The following is a 22,199-nucleotide window of genomic DNA, read 5'->3' on the forward strand; positions in this document are numbered from 1 at the left end:
GTCATTCCTTTATCTGAGACCCAAATACCAGCTGTGTAGAAGGCTCCAGTCCCCTCAGTGAAATCAGCTGTGTGCAGTCACACTCACAGCCCCGACTAATTGGCTCTGTCCTGCCAATAAGGGCTTTTGCCAATGGTGACACTCTTCAATTTCATAAACATTCAAAAATATTCAGTCAAATTGGCCAGGTTCTTAGCCACTATCTCTGCAAAAATAAACACCTTTGGTGGTGAGAACAAGCATTTCAATCTCTTGAAAATAAGTGAGTTTTTTTTTTTCCTACTCTCCCTCCCCAATGAATATTAAGCCTCTTTTTCTTGAAAAGAAAGAACAAATCAAGCACAGATTTTTCATTTCTCAACTTCACGTCAGTGAAAATGGTGGGTTGGAGTGTCTTTGGGGGACCGCCTTGATGCTTATTTTTCCTTCTGAGCAAAACTGCGTTAGGCCAAAAAAAAAATGCCCCTGAGATTTAATTATCTTTCGATATTATTTTTCACTACAAAGACACTTACTCTTTTATTGTGTTGCTCTGTTGGAAAAAAAAAATCTTTAGTAGATGCATTTTTTTTTCCTAAAGGTAAAGGCAGTATCACTTCAAAGATGGAGTGCTTGCCTTTCTTGTGTTTGACAAAAGGAGCTGAGTGCTTTGAATAATTTCAAGGTGACATGAAAGTTGGTGGTCAAGATGGCTATAGAAATTAAAGGAATAAGGAATTTGCAGTATTGTCCCTTCAGATGCCTCATACTTTTGGCTGTTTTTAGGTCTACACTGATTGCTGGTAACACAAACTCTATGTATTTAAGCTATTCAAAAGAACTCTTTTCTATAAGAGTAATAAATTGTTTTCATGGACCTATAGGACAGGGATAAAAATGGACATCAGAAAGAGACAGAAGCCAAGGACTACAACATGACAGGGACCCAAGGAAATCCTCTTCTGGATCTTTGATCTCTGCTTCTCTTTGTACATCTTTTGCTGTTGTTTTCATTTCTCTTTCTTCCCTGGTTTTCTAGTGCACCTAGTGGGATATAACTGCCATCAAACATGGCTAGGTTTATGATTTCACCACTCAACCAAACTGAGACTCTCCTATTCCTTCAGTTTTAAATTTCCAGGAAAGACTTTCGCTTGGTCCAATCTAAAGTGTCTATTGTCTCCCTCTTGTCCAGAAATTATATCCTGCTGGAAAATTATGGCTGCTCCCTTCTCAGTCACATGGGTAAAGAGAAGGGGATTTGTCCAAACCAATAATCAGGACAGTTACCTGAAAGTAGGGGTTGTATTCCTGTTACTATTTGCATCATGATGGTCAACTATTAATCTGAAAATAGGAAATACCTAGGAGGAAATGTTTGAGACAGAAGGCTAAACGGCTCATTTTTTTAGTTTGAGCAATAGGTCTTTGAATTTGCAACACCCCCTTTAGGAAATGAGACTACAGGACCAAGGTCCAAGGGTGCCTGGGTCCATTAGCATATCAAGGGAAGCATCTAGATACTTACTTGTTAATTAATTCATTTTGTGTTCCACTGTTTATTCAGTCATTTATCTATTCACTCATGTTGAAAGTCCTTTTTTAAAATTGATTTATTGAAGGGATACAGAAGTAGAAGCATATAGAAGCATTCAAGTTAGAAACACATCTGGGGGGCGGGGGGAATCTCAAGGATAGTGGGTATATTTGGCAGAGTATGCTAGCTACTAACAGACACATATGCACACACAATCCCAAAGACTCAACACAAATGGGGAGGCATTTTCTTCATGCTGATACTTAGAGACTCAGGCTCCTTCTCATGAGTAGGCCATTCCCTAGACTGCTAGAATGTTCTAATGGTTCCCTGCATCTGATCAGCTGATGAATGAAGAGAGACAATAGAAGGATTTCATGAAAATCTTTAAGGCCCAGTCCTAGAAATGGCATGATTTATCTCTTGCTGCATTTCTTAAATAGTTGGACCTAAGTTCTAGGGGTCTTTGATATAGAGTCACACAGGAAGAAAAAGATGAGTACTGCATTTAGATCCTGGGCAAGGGAGGCTCTTGCTCTGTGCTAGGACTTTTCTTTCTCTCTCTTTTTTTTTTAATGTTTATTTTTGAGATAGAATGAGCAGGGGAGGGGCAGAGAGAGAGAGAGAGAGAGCGAGCGAATCCCAAGGAAGCTTCTTGCTGTCCGTGCAGAGCCCAACAGGGGTTTTGAATTCACTAACCGTGAGATCATGACCTGAGCCAAAACTAAGAGTAAGAAGTTTAACCAACTGAGCCACCCAAGCACCCCTGGGCCAGACCTTTTAGACACATAGTCTCAGGATTTCCTCCAGTTGTACCACCCCTTCTAGGAAATGAGACTACAGGACCAAGGTCCGAGGGTGCCTGGGATGTTGGAGTTCTCTGGAAACAAAGTCCTTGTAATTATTTCCAGGTGCAGCTTGGTCACTCTTCCTGGGTTCACCTTCCCAAAGGTCCCAGATACACATCCTTGGGTCTCAGGCATAGCCAAGTACCGGCCCTTTGTGAATCGTTTGGACAAAACTTGCATAGGCAGACTGGGTTGCATGCTGCTGAGCAGGATGAAGCTCCGGCGGGCTGGAAAGGGGGAGGCCATGGTAAAGGGATGAGGGCCCTGTGCCCAGGTTTTCCCATGTTCTTCCTAGCATGGAACTTAGAGGAATTCCAGAGGTCAAAATTCAAACCTACCTTTCTATGCTTTTATGAATGTATTTGATAATGCAGGAAGCTAGAATATACTTGACATAGCAGGTCGTCAGCTTGGGTTATAACTTTGAAACCTTGAGATGTGTTGTATGTGGGCCTCCACCTATATTTTTGCCCTAAGCCCAGACAGTATTAGGGATGCCTCTTGTGGTGGGCTGTGACAGCCTCTGACACTGTGCACGACCAGTGTGATTTTATGCTCCACGCTGTATGCTTCTCAAAGGAAGGAGAAACTTCAAATAGTTCACTTCTATTCGACAGAAATAAAAATTTAATTGCTGTGTTTCACCGAGGCTTATTCAATGGACCATTTCTGCCTCTGTTACCCTAAGCACTAATAAACTCTAGAAAGTTACTAATAAACGCTCTTGTTTCATTTAATAATAGCTACCCTGTCCCTCTCCCTGCCCCCCAACCCTTAGTATGTGCTGGACACTGTGCTATTCATGCTTTATCTCATTTAATTTTAACAATTTCTTTAATTATTATCCCTATTTGACAGATCAGGAAACATAAGCTGAGAAAAGACCTCACAGATTTAAAATTCAAATACAGGTTGGCTTTGATGAAAAGTTTGCCTTTTGGAGGCACCTGGATGGCTCATTTGGTTGAGTGCCCAATTTCGGCTCAGGTCATGATCTCATGGTCCATGGGTTCAAGCCCTGTGTTGGACTCTATGCTGACAGCATGAAGCTTGTTTCAGATTCTGTGTCTCCATATCTCTCTGCCACTCCCCTACTCATACTTTGTCTCTTTCTCTCAAAAATAGATAAACATTAAAGAAAATGTTAAAAAAAAAAAAAAAGTTTGCCTTCTTTCCAGCCATGGCGCACAAATGTTTCAGACTGGAATGCATCACAGATATCAGAAAGACAGTCCCCTCCATGCCCATTTTGATTTTTGGATCATCTCTGTCGCAGTTCAAATACTTCACCTGTCTGGATAGAGACTGTGCCAGTGACATGTTTCTTTATATATTAGCAGTTAATTAATTAAACATTAGGACCATTAGCATAGTAAAGCAATTTTTATGTTTTTAATTTTTAAATGTTTTTTAGTTTTGAGAGAGAGTGAGCGTGAGAGAAAGCAAGCGCAAGTGAACGTAAGCAGAGGAGGGGCCAAGCGACAGGGAGACATGGAATCCAAAGCAGGTTCCAGGCTCTGAGCTTTCAGCACAGAGCCCAATGAGGAGCTTGAACTCACAAACTGAGAGGTCATGACCTGAGCCAAACTCAGCTGCTCAACCCGCTGAGCCACCCAGGTGCCCCTAAAGCAGTTTTTAACTTACAAGTTGGGATTTATGTGTTGTTTACAGTAAGAAAAAAAAGGGTGACCTTGCAGCCAAACCATTGGGACTTCTACATAAATTGCAGTTTATCTTATTCGTATTCCATGTAAAATCTTGAATATTCCTAGGTCAGTGGGTCATGCACATGAATGTCCATTTGGGAAAGATAATGGTATTCAAAATTTAAAGATCTAAGCTTTGTGGGTTGTGTTTGTGTTTCTTTTGTTTTCCCTGGGTGGGTAGAGAGATTGAGGGGACAGTTGAACATGGAGATATTCTCCCCCACACATGTGGCCTAAATTCAGTCCTCTCTGGAAAGAGTGTGTGTGTGTGTGTGTGTGTGTGTGTGTGTGTGTGTGTGTGTTATTACTGTAAGTGGCCAAATCTTTCAGTTTATTTTCCAGACTTTAGATTTTTTTTTTAATGTTTTTATTTATTTTTGAGAGACAGAGAGAAACAGCGTGAGCCGGGGAGGGTCAGAAAGAGGGAGAGACACAGAACCCGAAGCAGGCTCTAGGCTCTGAGCTAGCTGTCAGCACAGAGCCTGACACGGGGCTGGAACCCACGAACCGTGAGATCATGACCTGAGCCGAATTCGGATGCTCAACTGACTGAACCATCCAGGTGCCCCGACTTTAGATATTTTTGAGCATGAAATGGGGTGCTATTGATAATTATGCATAAACTGAAATAACCTGGGAAAATGGAGTTCAGGTTCATTCTAGTCATAAATAAAAACAAAGTAGACTGGATGCTTATTTATAGGACATTCTTAAGACCAAATGAAGGAAGAGACGCAGATAATTTTGTGTCCGACTCTGGCAGAGACTAAAGGTGGAGTGAATGGAATATTTGGAGATGATAAAATTGTTTGATATCTTGATTATGATCATGTGTTCATAACTGTGTGTACTTGTCAGAACTCACAGCAATATGCACCAAAAAGTAGATTTTACTCGCTTTATAATTATGCCTCCATTAAAAAAAGATAGCAGAGTGCGGCACCTGGGTGGCTCAGTCAGATGAGCGTCTGACTTCAGCTCAGTTCATGATCCCATAGTCATGAGTTTGAGCCCCACGTTGGGCTGGCTGCTGTAGCTTGTCAGCATAGAGCCTGCTTAGGATCCTCTGTCCCCTCTCTCTGTCCCTCCCCCACTTGCCCTGTCTCATAAATAAATATTAAAAAAAAATTAGAGATCCTATAAGAAGAATGGCAGAAACCTGAATTTAGAAAGAAAGATCCTTTCTTTTTTACTTTTGACTATACAAGGAGAAAGAAAAAGAACACATGCCTTCTCAAGAAGAAAGATGAATGTAATAGTTATAAGATCTGTTTTATGACAAAGTTAAAGCATTAACACCATTCAAATCCTTCTAAAAGAATAAAATCTAAAAAAAAAAAGTTTTTGTCCTCTATCACCACACACCACCACACGGTGGCCAGACATCACAGACTGCAGAGTCACCTGTGTGTTGTACTCTGTGGTGGGACAGGAGTGAGGAGGTGCTAGCGAGAGAGGATCGGGCTTCTGAGAGAGGTGGCAGGTGGATACGGTGAAACTCAAGAATAAATGGTGGGAAAGGGTGCTCAGTGAACAATATGGACACTTCTGATTTGTCCATGAGGAATGTTTTAGTTTCCCCTGTGTAAAAGCATGGATATTTGAGAGGACTCTTTTCACAGCAGACTAAGTAGGAATAAGAATAGTTCAATACAGGCTCTTTACATTAATGGGATGGCATTGATAGCCACAAATTGGTGAGGTCAGCAACACTTGACTTCTGTAATGCAGTACATCAGGGAGGAGCATCTTAATTGTAGGACGTCTTTCTGATAGCAGATATCATTTTCATGTTGGCAATAACACCACTAATCAATTTGAATAACAATAGGCTCCCTGATTTTTAAAAGAACGCTGTGTGTAATTAGCATTAGTTCAATTGTGACCCACAATTGCTTTATCCTATATTTTGTCCTATTTTTTTACTTCAAAAGAACTATGTCATTAATTTTCCTGTGGTGCACTGAGACCTCTGAGGCCCATTACAGCTCTAAAATTCAAAGATGCTAAAACTGAGTTTGTATTTAAAAGCCTAGACAACTTGATGCCATCTATGGACATTAATGGAAGGCAACACACATGGTACTTAGAAAAGCTAGGAGTTCTAGCCCTACCTCTTTCTATGAGAACTTAAGCCTCATTTACACTTATTTTTTTAAGAGGAAATTCTTGATATTTTCCTACATGCATAGGGTTGTTGTAGAGATAAAATGCAGAGATGAATACTTCTACTAGGCTTTGGTACATGGTAGGTATTCAAATGGTGTTGACTATATGGTGTAAGGTCAGAAATAAAGATTCAGTATCACATGTGGCCTGATATCTGAAATCAAGAGGGTATGTATGACTAATCAACTGCTGTTGATCACATATTTCCAGCCTCAGGTGCTGGATGTGGTGAAGAAGAGTCAGTCAAATCTATATCAAACTCTATCTATAGTTAAGTAACCGTACAGACTGCAACAGGAGACTGATCAATATAACTCCCTGTTGACTTGTGCTTCAAAGCTTTACACTTTCATGGTTTAGATTTCTACCCAAGAGGTTAGCCAAACGTTATGGTTTACATGGAACTGTTTATAACATAGGAACACATTTTAATAGATTCACTGTGGGTGTGTTAGTCATTCCCAAGGACTGTTTTGGGGAGCTTAACCTAGAACTGCAGCTTCTCCCTTAATTTTGAAGACTTGGGGAATATGTATGAGGATTTTAGTAAGTACATATAACCCACTCAGGGATTTTTGCACATTCACTGCCCAGACTAACCCGAGTGGAGATTGAAATGATAATCACTGGAGATATATAGAGATGGGGGGAAAAGGCTGTGCCCCCCAGTGACTGACACAAAACCCAAATATTCCCAAGACACATCAGCTATGAATGCTAATGGTGTCCTATCCCCACGCACATAAGTCATGTTACATTGTTGATTAGCTCAGGTTCCTCCCATCTGATTAACTCAGGTCCATCACAAAATCCCTGGTGAACTGATGGCTTAAGGATTCTCAGGGATTATTTCACATGATTTTATCCTTCTCTGCTATCATTTTATAACTTTTCTTGGCTATTTAATATCTGATTGCTGCCACTGCTATTTCTGTCATTTTTTTGCCTGGTTCATGTAAATTTCAAGATCAGTAACTTCTGATATTTCAAACCCTTATTGTATGGAGTAAAAATGGCCCTCCTTTCCCATTAGTCTTTCTTTGGTGAAGTCCTACTAATTTGTGCAGGAAGACAAGTTTGTTTTTTTTCTCACCTTCACTATTTGCTTGTGTGTCCATCAGGCAAGTGTATTTCCATGGCTCTCTGAGGCCTTTCTGACTGCAGGCTTGGGCACCATCATGCTCTGCTCTTCATTGTTCCTCCTTTCTAGGCAAGAATTGATAGTCATTTTCTTACACTGACAAAAGTGTCCTAAGAAAACCAAATTCTAGATGTCTATCTGTTCATTTAACCAAATACACATAGATGTGTCTGAAATTTCAATTAGTCTCAGACCAGGATCTTTCATTTTTAAGATTGTGGTGGGGAAGAGAGAGAGCTCTGCAGCGTATGTGTTCAGATCAATATTTATTTCACTCACTCACTCATTCATTCATTCATTCTGTCAGTCAATATACATTGAGATCTTTCTTTGTAAGTTCTTTGTTAGGCCCTAGAATATATTGATAACACAAATAGATCTGTATGTAACTTATGGTCCGGGTTTATGGTTCTGGAATGAACCACTGAATGACTGCATGAACAGTCAATGGCTGCAACAGGGTCAAGTAAAGTATTGGTCTAAAATATGGACTCCTTGACCCATCCTGGACATACTGAATAAAAATCTCTCTCATGTGGGCAGGACAGGATCTGGGAAGTAGGGTTTTCTTATCGAAAGAAGACTAATTAGAAAAGAATCATGATTCGAATAGTTATGGAGCTCTTGGACAGAAAAGCTAAGAAGATTAGAATAAATAGCAGAAATGAGGAGTCACTTAAAGAGGAGATTTGAATCAGCCAAGCATGTTAACCACAGGAGGCTAATGAATAAATGGGGTCGTTCGGAAATCTCCCAACAGCTAAATCTGAGATATTCACTGATCTCAAGGTGGAGGAGGCCTTGCTGAGGCTTGGCAGTTTTAGTCTAATGATCTGGTGCCTGCATCCTAAGAAGAGGATTTGGGGAAGAGGTCTTGAGATCAGTTTTGTTAAAGCATAGAGCACCAGTCTGTTACCTGCTGTAGTGACTCCAGCAGATCTGTGACCTTCCTATTTAGGCCAAAGGAAGGAATAGAAGTTCTCGGGAATGTATCCTGAAAGCCATCACTGAAGTTTCTCCCCTCACCAACTTGAAGCCCTGGCTGCCTCTCAGGCAAGACACCTGACTGATTTTTCTATCACTCTTTAATAGTTAATCCCCACCTTGTCAGTTAAAATATTTCAGGAACTCCCTTAGGCCAGATAAATCCAACTAAGTTTAAATTAGATGCCTCAGCAACATCAGTCATTGAAAAAGCTTCCAGATAGAGGAAGCCACACCATCTCCCTCATTATAGACAGAGGGTCTTGAATGAAACCCCTTAATGGGCCTCCTTCATGGCTCTGGGGTAGAATGGGGTACATTTGTATTACACTTCAGTCAGGAATTTTTTTTATATAACCCTTGGCAAGAATACATTTTACATTAACATGAAGCCTCAACATTTCTCAACACAGCTGTAAAATTCTGCTTTTAGCAGAACGCTGTTAGCAATGCAGAAATCTGATCATGTCACGCCTCTGCTAAAACACTTTCAAGGACTCTCACCACCTACTGAATTGTGTCCTACCTCCTCTCACTAGAATAGAAAATCTACTGTAACGTAGTCAGACACTACTTTGCCAGTCTCCCCTCCCCTTCACACCCCAACCGCTTTTACACCTCCAGCCAAACAACTCCATGTTCTACTTTCTAAGACCTGCTTTCCTGAACCCTCATCCATGCTGGGCTCAAGTCTGCCTTCTGTTCTTCCAACTCTGTTAACCCATCCTTCCGAATCTATTGCAAGTACCAATTTCTCCATTTTGCCTTTCCATACCTGAATATCTCCAATGTATAAATTCTCATAATATCCTTTACTTCCATTATCTGGTGATAAATATACAAATTGTACTTCAAGAAAGCCTTCTTGGTCTTGATCATATTCATCTTTAGATCAATCGGCTATGTCTAGATCAATGTGTTTCATGTACGGTCTTCTCAATAACACACATCTCATTTCATTGGATATAATTTGCTTCTCTCTTTCTATGACCCTAAGTGTTCTTTTTGTCCTTTTTTTTTTCTGTCTCTTTCATATAGTGACTATCAAGTCCACTTGAGGTCCAATGAGAAACATGATTTACAAACAAATGCCAATTCCTACTGTAAACTTCAAGGGAATAGAGTTTGCTTTTAGCTAGGAGCATTAGAGAATATTTGTAAAGCACTTGGGAAGGGAAAATCTCTATGCTCCTGTTAATTGCTATTATTATTAGTGATTTCTGCAGTTATAGGAAGTCTTAAAGTCTTAACTAACACTCACAGGGAGTCTGCAAGGCACACTCACAACTTAGCTCATGGACACTGGTGATAACATTTTAAATGGCAGAGATTCCTTGAGTTCTGAGCTTAACTCTAAGGATAATGAGTTTCCATTGTAGAAATCTGGTGAATGGCAGTGACATCTGCTTTGAGGGAGAGGAAACTTGTTATTACTAGTTCCTATCTGGGCTCAATTTTTGCTTGCTTTCACAAAGATTAAAGTACTTAATGAAGTTTTATGTTAGTAGATTTTCTTTTTCCAAGTTTACCACCTTTAGGTGCTTAATAGACACTTTTTGTTTTCTAAAGCCAATTTTCAAAAATGCATGATGATAAATGCATGATGTGAAAATCTTACCTCTACCTTGAGACCTGTTTGTAACTGGCCTCCAGAGGCCATTTTCTGAAATTGTGCAGTGAGTGTTGATTTGCAAACTGCATAGCCTCCTGTGCGCTTCCAAGGGAGTCAGTGCTAAAAAAGGATTGAAGGCCCTTATTTATCTTCCAGAAAGACAGTTAAACAGTAGGCATCAAGATGAAGAAAATGCAACTGGAGCAAACCATGAAAACATGCTTTCAGTTCATTCAATCTAACTCAGGAGATTTCAACAGTTGAAAACAAAGCAATAATCTTTCTCAAACTATGACAATTCCTTTCAGCATCTATTTTGCAGAAACTTAAGCACATGCACAAGTAAAAACACAGTACTTTGGGGACAATGGGAATCCAAACAATAGAAAAGAAATAAAGAAATTCATATGCACAGTTGTATGAGTGCCTGCATGCAAAATATTTTTGTAATTATTTTTAATTTTGTTTGTGGGGGAGAATTTTAAGTAGGCTCTCTGTGCAGCACAGAGACCAACATGGGGATCGATCATACAACCCCCCTCAGGGGAATCCCCACCTGAGCCAAAACCAAGAGTTGGGCACTCAACCAACTAAGTCACCCACGTGCCCCCAAAATACTCTGATTTAAGATTAAATAGGGCCCTACAAATATATTTCACTTATAATTAGGATATTTTTTATAATAAATGTCTCTAGAATGCTAGATAATTGTGTATCTCTTAAAGCAGAACTTCCCTTTCCCATTTTCTAAAACTGTATCAATTTTTATAGAGTACATTGTACTTAAAGTACAAAAATATATTTCATTTTTAAAAATTTTTTAAAACATTTATTTATTTTTGAGAGAGAGAGAGAGAGAGAGAGAGAGAGAGAGACAGAGAGACAGAGCGACAGAGCATGAGCTTTGGACAGTCAGAGAGAGAGGGAGACAAAATTGGAAGCAGGCTCCAGGATCTGAGCAGGTGGTCAGCACAGAGCCTGATGCGGGGCTTGAACCCACGAACTGTGAAATTATGACCTGAGCTGCAGTTGCCCGCTTAACCAACTGAGCAGCCCAGGTGCCCCCAAAAATACATTTCAGATGAAAGCCAGTTTAATCAGCTGCATTTTACATTTAAAGAGCTCAATCTAAATTAGTTTGTTTATTAACTTATGTACTTAATTACTGTAATTCATTAACTTATTTAACAAATATGCTGTAAGCAATGTGCTGGGCACTCAGATTGCCAAAAGAAAGGAAAAAAAAAGTACTATATCTTAACTTCAAAGGATTCATTCTACCTCTAATCTTAAACCCAATCCTTACTCTACACATATCTTATCACACACAAACAGCAAATCACACAAGTTCAGGGTAGAATGAAAAATGGGGTACAAAATGACACAAAAGAATGAAGGACTCCTGGGAAAATGTTTGTATATTACCTACTAAAACAATGGAGGACTCCACAGCGGAGTGAGCCAGCCACAGAAGTGCACAAGACAATTTACTGAGATAATAAATCAAGCAAAATAAGGAATATCTATTTACATTTATTTTATCTTGTATTTATTTTATAAATAAAATTCTGGTTTCTGATGTGCGCATTATATGTGATACAGAAATATATAATTTATAAATAAATAGACATAGTCTGAGAGTGTTTGCTCTTTTTGTTTTTGACTTTCGATATGCACAGCGTAAGAATTCCAGACTACTTGGAACTGTCAAGCCACAGGATGATTTTAAGATGGCAAGAATGTAGACTGGTTTATATTTTAGGGAGGCTACTTGGTGACCAGGAGGAGAGTAAATGCAGGGAAGTGAAAGCAGACAATAGATGATGCACTTCTGAGCTGAAGTAGGAGATTGACATCAGGGAGAATGAATGAGTACGTATTAACAAAATATGAGGCATGAGGGGAGAGGATGTCTAGAGAGACTCTCCCTCCAAGTTTCAAAGTTTGGTGATCGAATAAATAGTACATCATTAATGGAGACGTTTAATACCGGACAGGATTGGGGCTGATTTAAAAGAAGAGGAAGCATGAGTTCAGTTTAGCATTTGAGTTGGAGACGTGTGGGGGACATCTTTCTAAGTAGAGATGTTCAGGTAGCAGCTGAATAATTAGGTATTTTACTGAAGAGGGACCAGATGGCGACCAGATTTATGAGTGCTTTTAAACATAGATGGTAGTAGAGTTGTTTATCTTTTATAGGAGAAGGCCAATTTTAGATTTCTTGGAAGTACTTAAAACCTTTTGCATGGAGAGAATAAATAGTTGCTTCCGTAGTATCATTTCTTAGTGCTAGAGTTTGTTTTTTTTTTTCCTGAAACAAATTATTTGTTGTATAGGCCTATATACAGCTTTAAAGTCTTAAAGGTAGGAATCTTGGGGCATACACATTTAAAAGAATGAACAAGGCTGGCTTAGCCATTAGGATGGCTGCAGAGGTCAAAACAGAGCCAAATATAATTGTAAGATTACAGCAAGGTCCAAGGATAGAATAGCATTATCAAGGGTCTGCACTGAAAGGGGATCATGATAAAGATTTAAGGCCCGAGAGAAATCAAAGAGGTATATCTAAACAATGAGAGAAAAGGAACAGGCTTTGAACTTAAGTGTCTTATTCTCTCTGTACTTCCCACAGTTTGCGCTGGCATGGGTTTGGATTACTGTTGATGCAATGACAGCTGAAAGAATTATATGCAGGAGAAGATAACCTACTGCTGAATGAGAAGCCAGTTTGTTCTGAACATTATTAATTGATGGTCATTTGCTTTTGAATCACAGGTCATGTCTGTTGGATCTTTTCCCTTTTGTAACCAAATGTTATATTGAGGGAGCACTAGAGTAGATTCCAGGAGCTTTTAAAAACTTTTTTGAACAATTAAGCTTCCAGAGCTGATGACTATCAGCATATTTGTGTGGCACTTCCTGGGCCTGTGTGTATGCATGTATGTGTGTGTAGTGGTGAACATTTTGAGTGTGAATAGATATGTGCGTGTGCTTAGGTGTGTTATATGTGTGTGTATGTATATTTTTAATGGTATCATACAAATTTTTATTTATTTATTTTTATTTTATAATTTATTGTCAAGTTGGTTTCCATGTCATATCCAGTGCTCATCCCAATAAGTGCCCTCCTCGTTGCCCATCACTCCCTTCCCCTCTCTCCTTCCCCCAAAATTAACATGTAGAATTTAACACATAGTCTTAATTTATCATTTGCTGATTTATTCAATACGTTTCTCATTTTTAAAAGGTACATAGTATTCCATGCTAGGGGTATTGTAATTTGCAAAACAGAGGCCCTTTATGTATGTCTCTACTTCCTCTACTCTGATACAATGTTTTACTGACCCCAGGGGTAGTGTTAAAATGATAACTTCCCAAGAAATAAAGTTATTATATGAAAATTACTTATTGAAATATATAATCATCAACATAAAACACTCCTAGTTTGAGAGGACTACACATACGAAAATCATCTTGGGGAATAGATTATTATAACTGCTGTCTCATGTTCATTCTGGGGAAGACAGAATCACCTGAACAATTTATATTCTATTTATAAAATGTGTATTGCGTAAGCATGTGTCTATGGGTGTATGTATCTCTACGTGCCAATGACTGGATTTGTAGAAGTCAAATACATGGATGCATGTCTGATATGATCACTGAGCCTTATCTCCCCAGAACTAGGAGTTGGGATAAGACACAATCACGTCATGGGAACAATACCTAAGCTCAAGAAACTTAAGTTTGGGAAACACTTTTGTTTTTCAGGTGTTTTCTTTGCTGCCATTAACAACTAGACAAACCATCTTAAACTACAAATATAAACTGTATAACTTATAAATGCCTTTCAGCGAGAGACAGATTCTGATATTTAAGTAATGTTATCAGGCTTAGATTTTCTTCTAGTTTTCATCTCAGGGAGACTTTCTTTGTGAGGGATGCAGAGCTTTGCAAGTATTCTTTGAAAAACTGAGTGATGGTGAACTGTATTATACTAAGAAATAAAGAGGACAATTCTTTTTGCCAACAATCTAGCAAAAATCCCATAATTAAGCCCCATAGATTGAGTGTGGGTCACTGGTCTATCTTTGCACCAACTTTGAGATCAAGAGTACAAAATGCACAGATGGGCCAGGTATCAGTTCCTGAGATATACAGGGAAGGGTAAAATTTGACCAAACGAATCTGTATTGTAAAGCACAGATTTATGGCTCGCATCCTGAAAGATTTCGAGATGTGTATTATATCTTTTCTGTCTTAGACGAATTCACCCCCGGTAAAGAAATTAACAACTCAGACATGGACTGGTAAATTTGATATTATCTATCCCTCTATTTTAAGAACGTTTTAACCAGTACACATCATATTATCTGCACATGAAACTATATAACTCTCTGTCAAAATAACTTTATCAAAGTATTGTTACAAAAAATAAAATGTCTGGTATTCAATAGAAAAGTGTTTTTTATAATAGGTTTATGCATTTTGTGTTCTAGATTTTTTAAAAAATATAGATTTTTTTTATTTTTTGAGAGAGACATAGTGTGAGCAGGGGAAGGGCAGAGAAAGAGGGAGACACAGAAGCAGGCTCCAGGCTCACGGCTGTCAGCACAGAGCCTGACACGGGTTTGAACTCACAAACCATGAGCCAAAGTCAGGTGCTTAACCAACTGAGCCACCCAGACACCCCTGTTTTCTGGATTAATCATTACTACATTTCTGTAAACTTCTCCAAAGGAAATTTGTCCCAAAAATCTAATGTTGTTTGTTGTATCCAGAAGAAAATACAAACTTTAAAAAGTCTATTTTTTGGAGGATATAAAAATAACTCTGCAATGAGATATTTGAATCAAAGCTGTGATCATGCACAGAGAGCCATGTTAGAGTTTATTCTTCCTGGTGAAGCCATATGTTCTGACTTTACTGAGTTACAAGTTATAACTCACTCGTGAGGCCAAATGCATGTGGTTATTTGGAAAGCCAAATTGAACTGGTTGCTTATCCTATCAACTTTCCCATCAGTTAAGGTCTTGGCTTAGGATGTTTTAGTGATCATGCAAGAAAAATGTAGCATGGTTCGTCACCGACTGGAATGAATGGGAATAATGTGTTGTCTATTTTCAGTACAAAAGTTATGGTGAAAGCTTAAAGCTTATAACTGGACCCAAATGAAATTTCTTTTTTTTTTTTTTAAGCTCAAAACTGCCAAATATCAGGGTGCCTGGGTGGCTCAGTCAGTTAAGCATCCGACTTCAGCTCAGGTTATGATCTCGTGGTTCATGAGTTCGAGCCCCATGTCAGGCTCTGTGCTGACAGTGCAGAGCCTGGAGCCTGCTTCAGATTCTGTGTCTCTCTGACCCTATCCTGCTTGCGCTCACTCACTCTCATGCTCTCTCTCTCTTCAAAAACATTAAAAATATTTTTTAAATTTTATTATGTTTGTTTATTATTGAGACAGAGAGAAACAGAGCTTGAGTGGGGGAGGGGCAGAGAGAGAGAAGGAGACACAGAATCTGAAGCAGGCTCCAGGCTCTGAGCTGTCAGCACAGAGCCCAACACGAGGCTCAAACCCACCAACATGATTCTATCTAATATGTACATGAATAGAGAGGACATGGGAAAAATAGATTCACCTCATTTTCCCTGTGCTTTTTATCTTCCTGGGTAGGTTAGCCAACCCTTTCTTCACTGTTCAAGCACAGCTATAGTACCACAAATATTTAATTAGTGTGGCCTAAATTAATGAGGTTGACGTTCTGCTATATTGCCTTGTTAAGCTCACATACATTGACTTCTTATGGGAGGGGAGCCTCACGCGGGGAATCCTCCACCTCCAGCCAGTACTCCAAATTCAGATAATACTGGCTTTAGCATCTCATCATGGGAAATTGACATAATTAAACATTCTTCAAAGAAAAATAGACTCTGATGCCTCTAATGCTATTAAATATTTACTGTGCACATCATGGCAGTAAATTCCCTGACAGAAAGTGATTCTGCCAAAGTAGATCAAATGAGAACATCACATCGCCTTGTAGCAACTGTATCCAGCTTTATGAATTATTAAACAGTATATATCTATATGCATAAAATATAAACGTGGTAGCTACATAGTGTGGAGGCTGAAGAGTCTGTAAAAGTATGTCTGGACTATGTTTGCCTATACACCCCCTTCTTAGCTCAGACATCAGGCTTACTATGCTTCTCTCTGCAGGCAGAAATCCCCTCATACTGAATGTCGGCCCCACGCTGCAATTAGAATCAAAGACAAAATAGTAACAATTATAATAATGCAGTTCCTTGTGGGAAAGAATAGTAATAAAGGAATGAAAAAAAGCATACTGAATTAGAAAACCAACCTAAGTTATGTCAGGTCCAAAACTGGCCTTCTCTGATGTGAAAATCAAATAAGGAAAGGAGAGAAAAGTATCTGGCTGATGTGTGTTAATATGTGTTCACACCATTCAGAAAGGCTGGGGTCATCAGGAAGACCGATCTAATGAAAATGGCAAAGCTATCTTTTGTTACAATGCCATTAAATTGTAACTTTTGAGTGTCTCTGGATTCCATATGGGAGAACAGAGGTGTTAGACATTTTTCATAGTGACTTGATTAAAATAATAATTAGAAAAACCTAAGACATTTGGTAAAGACTAAAGAGAATTTGTAATAAGCTAGTATGAATGCCTCTAAACTATATACTAATCACTTACCTGGGTAAATATTACCCCAGCCATTCTCAGAGGAAACATACTGGTTATGAAGTTAGTCACTGGCATAACATTTCAAAAAAGAATTTCTTCCAAACACCAGATAGATACAAATATGTGTGGAAGGATAATTGAAATTTGAGTATTGACCAAACATGAACTGGACACTATGATAGTGCTTTCCCTGACTTAGAGTTTTTAATCATCAAGAGGAATTTGAAATAACTAATAATGTAATCACTTTAAAATGAGCAACTAAGGTTTGTACAGGGAGAATATTTCAGGCCTTGAATTCAATCCAGGTCTGATTCAAATATTCATGTTTTCATCCACACATAATGTTGCTTCTCTCAAAATAAACTGAGACAGTATATAATTAAGTGGCAAAATCGTGTATTTCAGAGTTCAGATAGAAAGATACAAAAATAAAATAATAATAAGCAGGAGTTAGTAGGATTTTTTCCCAAGACATCTCTTACTAGGATATACTATACCTTTCTTGACCATACTATCAGCTTCATTGCTGGAAGCAGGCAGAATTAGAGGTAAAAATGAGTCAATAAAGTTAAGATACTCTGTTTTGTTTGTTTATTGTTTCATTTTGTTTTGTTTTTCAGTTTTTGAGTTCTCATTTCAAAATAGACTGAACATTTTCTACTGATTACACTGAGATTGGCTTTGTTGTATTTTTTTTTCCAGTATAATCATGATAGGACTGGTTCTATAGATTTCACTCTTAATAAATAGAAAGCATTTAATAATAATGATTCTTAAACACTCTGAGAAATCTCCAGGGATCTGAAAACCTTTATGAAATTCTTTTAAGATAGCTATTTTCTTTCTTTAGCTTACTCTTTAACCTTTATGTTAAATATTTTTTTAAAAACTCAAAAAAAATTTCACATTTCAAAAAAATATTTTAAAAATGTTTCACAGATAGAAGATAATTCCCTAAACCAGTTAGAAATCATTTGCTTAGATAATTGTTTATTCCTTTTACTAGTTGTCAAATAAGTGCATTTATGCATGTATTCATGAGACATGAGACAGAACAAAAACATCACCCATAAAGAAAATGATCATCAGCTAAATTTTGAAAACTAACAGTGATTGCTTTATGCCACCAAGTACTCAGTTCATATTCAAGTTAAAAAAGAAAAAGTCCTGTTACCTAGTTAGTCATTTGAAATGATGGTCCATCAAGTCTCACTCACTGCATTTGGCCATCCTCTGTTGCTTCTTACATCTCTTAATTTCTGAGTGTCCACTTTTCCATTTTACTTTCTGTGCCAGTAATTCTTTTAAGAAAACATGTTGATTTCTCAGTAGAGCTTCCCACATTTAGGATTCATTTGATTGCTTATTCAACATACCTTTGTATCTTTTGTAAACTGGAGGTTGGACCCCCAAATCTTGGCAAGGTTATTCTCTAAATGCTGTTTTGTCCTTCTTATTACACCAGCCATATCAGAAACCATACAAGGTCCTGTTTTTGGTGATGGTAAGGTGATCGAGTCCCTAGGGTCATCCTGACTCTATTGTAAAGTTGGGAGTTTCACTATACCATCAGTAAGTCATCTGTGGAGTCATATTTTATTCTCTGTAATAAGTTCTCTGTTTACTTTTCCTCTAGAGACATTAGCAACCATAGATAAACTTTGCTTAAATCAATTATTTGATTAGGGATTGCAAAATGAAAATATAAGCTTTTAATTTATGTTGCTTGATTGTTTTCCTGAAAAATTTTTATCAAATTAAGCACTCATATCAATGTATAATTATATCTTTGCCAACATGCCTTTGCCGTAGTATTGTTTTAAGAAAAATATTTGTTTATTTGATAAATATATATATGTAATAAATAGAAAACATATATATATGTTTTGTTTTCTTTGTTGGTTTCTTATGTGGACTTTTTTTTGTATTTTTTCTTTCCCTGTCTTCTGTTATCACAACATATCACAATTTTTTTCAATTTTTTATGTTTTTTATTTATATTGAGAGACAGAGAAAGACTGTGTGAGCAGGGGAGGGTCAGAGAGAGAGGGAGACACAGAATCCGAAGCAGGCTCCAGGCTCTAAGCTAGCTGTCAGCACAAACTCACGAACCGTGAGCTCATGACCTGAACCGAAGCCAGACTGAGCCACCCAGGCGCTCCCAACATATCACAATTTAATAAATTTAGAGTTTAGACAAACCTTATGAGAGAATTTCATTTGTATGTTATCTATCAAACACCTTTGTTGATTTGTGTTTGTTTTTGCATTCAATCTTGTAACCATAGTTATTTATACTAAACTGCATATTGATTACTGTGTTTCATGCTCTTAAAAGATTTTAATGTAATTTATAGCCATAAAATTTGAGGTATTTTTATTATTCTTTGCCCTTTTAATAATAGCTAATATGCTGAGAATGTGTTTTGTGCCAGGCACTGTTCTGAGAACCTTACATGAATCACATAGCTCAATACTCAAGTCATCTTTCCTCTCAGCCACATTTTGAACACGAAGGCATCAGGGTGCCATAGAACTGATGGTGTAACCTTCACCTCAAAGTCAGACTGTCTTTAGAACCTGTACGTGTAATCAAGATACTGCACTGCTTCTTAGCTATGACAGACCTTCAAGTTGTTGTCATTAAGGGCTATTTAAATAATCAGAGACCTAAAATAGCAAGGGATGACTTTTTGTCATTTTACAAATAACTGAAAACTTCTCTGGGTATAAGTTTCTTACATCACAACATTTCTCCCTGCAAAACTATAGAAAAGTACTTTTAAATAATGTGCTTCTGGGAGTAATATATATTAACATAAAATATTTTATGATTAAATAAAGCAGGGAGTTAATAAATAGATTATTTGATTTTGTTTTATTCAAGAATAAGCAAACTATTCCTGAAAAGGGCCAGATTAAATATTTCTGGCTATGTAATCTCTGTTGAAACTACTTTATCATAGTGCAAAAGCATTCATAGACAATCCATTACCTAATGAGTGTGGCTGTGTTCCAATAAAGTTTTATTTACAAAAATAGGCAGTGAGCCATATTTGACTTATAGGTCATAGTTTTGCAGATCCATGATTTTATTCTTAACTCCTGGATATTCAGAATATTTAGTCTGTTACCATACATTATTTATTTATTTTTATGTTTAAATATTTATTTTTTATTTTGAGAGAGAGAGAGTGGGCACACACACAGAAGGGGTAGAGAGAGCGGGAGAGAGACTCCCATGCAGACTCCTTACTGCTGTTAGCATGAAGCCTGATGCAGGGCTCAATATCACCAACCATGAAATTATGACCTGAGCCAAAATCAGGAGTTGGACGCTTATCTGACTGAGGCACCGAGACACCCCACGTTATTACTTTTGAGAGATATCTGAGAGACCACTTTTACTTGGAAGGAGAAAGGAATACTAGTCAGCAGAAGTCATTTTTCCAGTTTCCATTTTCAATTCTCTTAACTACTCAATACCTAATCCTGGAGCCACTGTCACATATTTTGGGTATTGCTATTATTTTCTGTATCTAGGTACAAACTTCTTTTTAGTCACTTTACCTTATCGGTAAATAAGGCAAATCTCAGGGGCCTAGAAAGAAAAAGACTCACATTATAAAATGTCAATTGAGGGTCAGTACTGAACTCATTCCTACTTCATTCTTGATCTTTTCCTTTGCCAAAACAATATCATTCTCCATACTGTAGCTGGTTCTTCAGCATAATCCTAGTATAAAGAAAATCTTTGGAACACAGTTGAATTAAAAAGAGCTTTCTGAGCCATCATCAACTTGCAACTGGTATATAATATATGTGAGAAATAAATCTTTGTTGTTATAAACCACTGGGATTATGTGGCTCTTTGTTACTATAGTGAAGCATACAAATACCCAGTCTCTTAATAAATGTACATAGTAAGAAAGGAGTCTGTGGGAAATGGGAAAGGTAGTCTGGGGCAAATGGCAGAAGGGCATACATTTGGCTGTTGAGTTAGTTTCCATACAGTTGAACAATAAATATATATGGGTTTGTGTGTGTTTGTGTACATACATGCATATGTATGAATATGTGTATATAGAGATGAAAGAAAGGAATGGTGGGAGGGAGGAAGGGAGAGAAAAAGAATTGTTTTAGGGGAGCCTCCTTACCTCAGATTTAGGAGCAGAGTTCTGAGAAGAGGTCAATGAATCAATACTTTCTAACTTCTGATGGTCATCTGGGCTATTCTGGCTCAGGAGAAAAATTACATGTGTAGTATAAAAATATTCTTCTCAATTCATCTTTAGTATTGTGTTGTTATTAGAGATTTCCCCTCACACCTTGCCTTACGGACTTAGTTTTCATTTGTAATCTGGTTGTTAGCTTTTGCCTTTTTATATCTTTATAAGTATTTTTAAGGAAATTTATTGAAGAACATATTAAGAATAATTAGTGTTCTTCAATATTAAGCCAGGTTTATTTTCCTAGTAGTTTTGAGCTGGTGTTTTCTCTGTCTGTTTTTTTTTTTTTTGAAACAATATAAATTGGACATGGTGTATTTCCCCTAATGTGGTTTGCTTACTTAGAAATAGAATTAACCTCTTAGAAGTAAGGAAATAGGAGCTTGGTTAGATTTCTTTGTGGCCATGATCATCTCTCTTAATTGTCGGAGTGTTTTGGAATGAGAACAGGAAAGGCTAATTTGGGGGGGAGGGATGGACAAATCAGAGCCTTGGTATTATAACTCTACCTTTCTCTCCCCAACACGTGTTCCATTCATGGTAGAGAAGTGCTTTTTGTTCCCTTAGCCTTCTCTTCTATCAGAAGACAGTATCATACTGTATGTCAGGGAAGATTTATAGCCTGTTGAATTCACCGGTTTTTTTTCTTCTCTAAGAGTTAATATAAGCAATAAAGAACACAAGCTCATGAAAAGACATAACTCTTTTTGGCAGTTGTGTCACTACGATTCAATACATCCATGTATTAGAAGGCAGTAGTGTCTGCCGTACTGGTACAGCTTTACCGACTCTTACCCCTCCCCCACCCCACCTTCCAGAGAAGTAACAGGAAAAACAGTACTTCGTCATATTAAAATTTCACCACAACAGAGGACATATTTGCTGAGAAGCTAAATCTCCCCCCCCACCATCCAACGCTGTCATTAGTTGATTTATAGTCTTATTTCAGTATCAAGCTCTTTTTTTCTGCAGGTTGGGGAGAAAAGTTGGACCAGCCTTTTAAATTATTTTTTTTAAATTTTTTAATGTGTTTTTTTTCTTGGACTAGCCTTTTTAAAATTCATTCTTTTTAACTTGTTTATATTTGCCATACAGAACAAATGGTGATTCCAAAAGATGAAAAACACAAATTATTTTCTTTTTCTACCAGCAGGTAGAAAATCATTTACTCCCTGAGACAGAGGTATATTTATTGCTGCCTCCTCCTTTCCCTCAGCCTACTCCTTTCTTCTCATAAATAGGATTTTTTCAAATAAACAGACTTTTTAACTATTCCTAATAATA

General features: G+C 37.7%; 1 long non-coding RNA gene across 2 annotated transcripts in view; it reads left to right on the forward strand.

Moving 5' to 3' along the window:
* The window catches only part of LOC115271928, a 41,249-nt gene that overhangs the window by 15,579 nt on the left and 3,471 nt on the right, over positions 1-22,199 (forward strand). Inside the window, exon 4 of one of the 2 annotated variants that reach the window (XR_003900159.1) lies at positions 12,609-12,745. The exons of the other annotated variant lie outside the window; for it this stretch is intronic. This is a non-coding gene — a long non-coding RNA (uncharacterized LOC115271928). Of the gene's footprint in view, positions 1-12,608; positions 12,746-22,199 lie in introns of those variants that run through there. 2 annotated transcript variants of the gene reach the window in all.

This window comes from Suricata suricatta, chromosome 11 (assembly GCF_006229205.1).
Source record: "Suricata suricatta isolate VVHF042 chromosome 11, meerkat_22Aug2017_6uvM2_HiC, whole genome shotgun sequence".
Lineage (NCBI taxonomy): Eukaryota > Metazoa > Chordata > Mammalia > Carnivora > Herpestidae > Suricata > Suricata suricatta.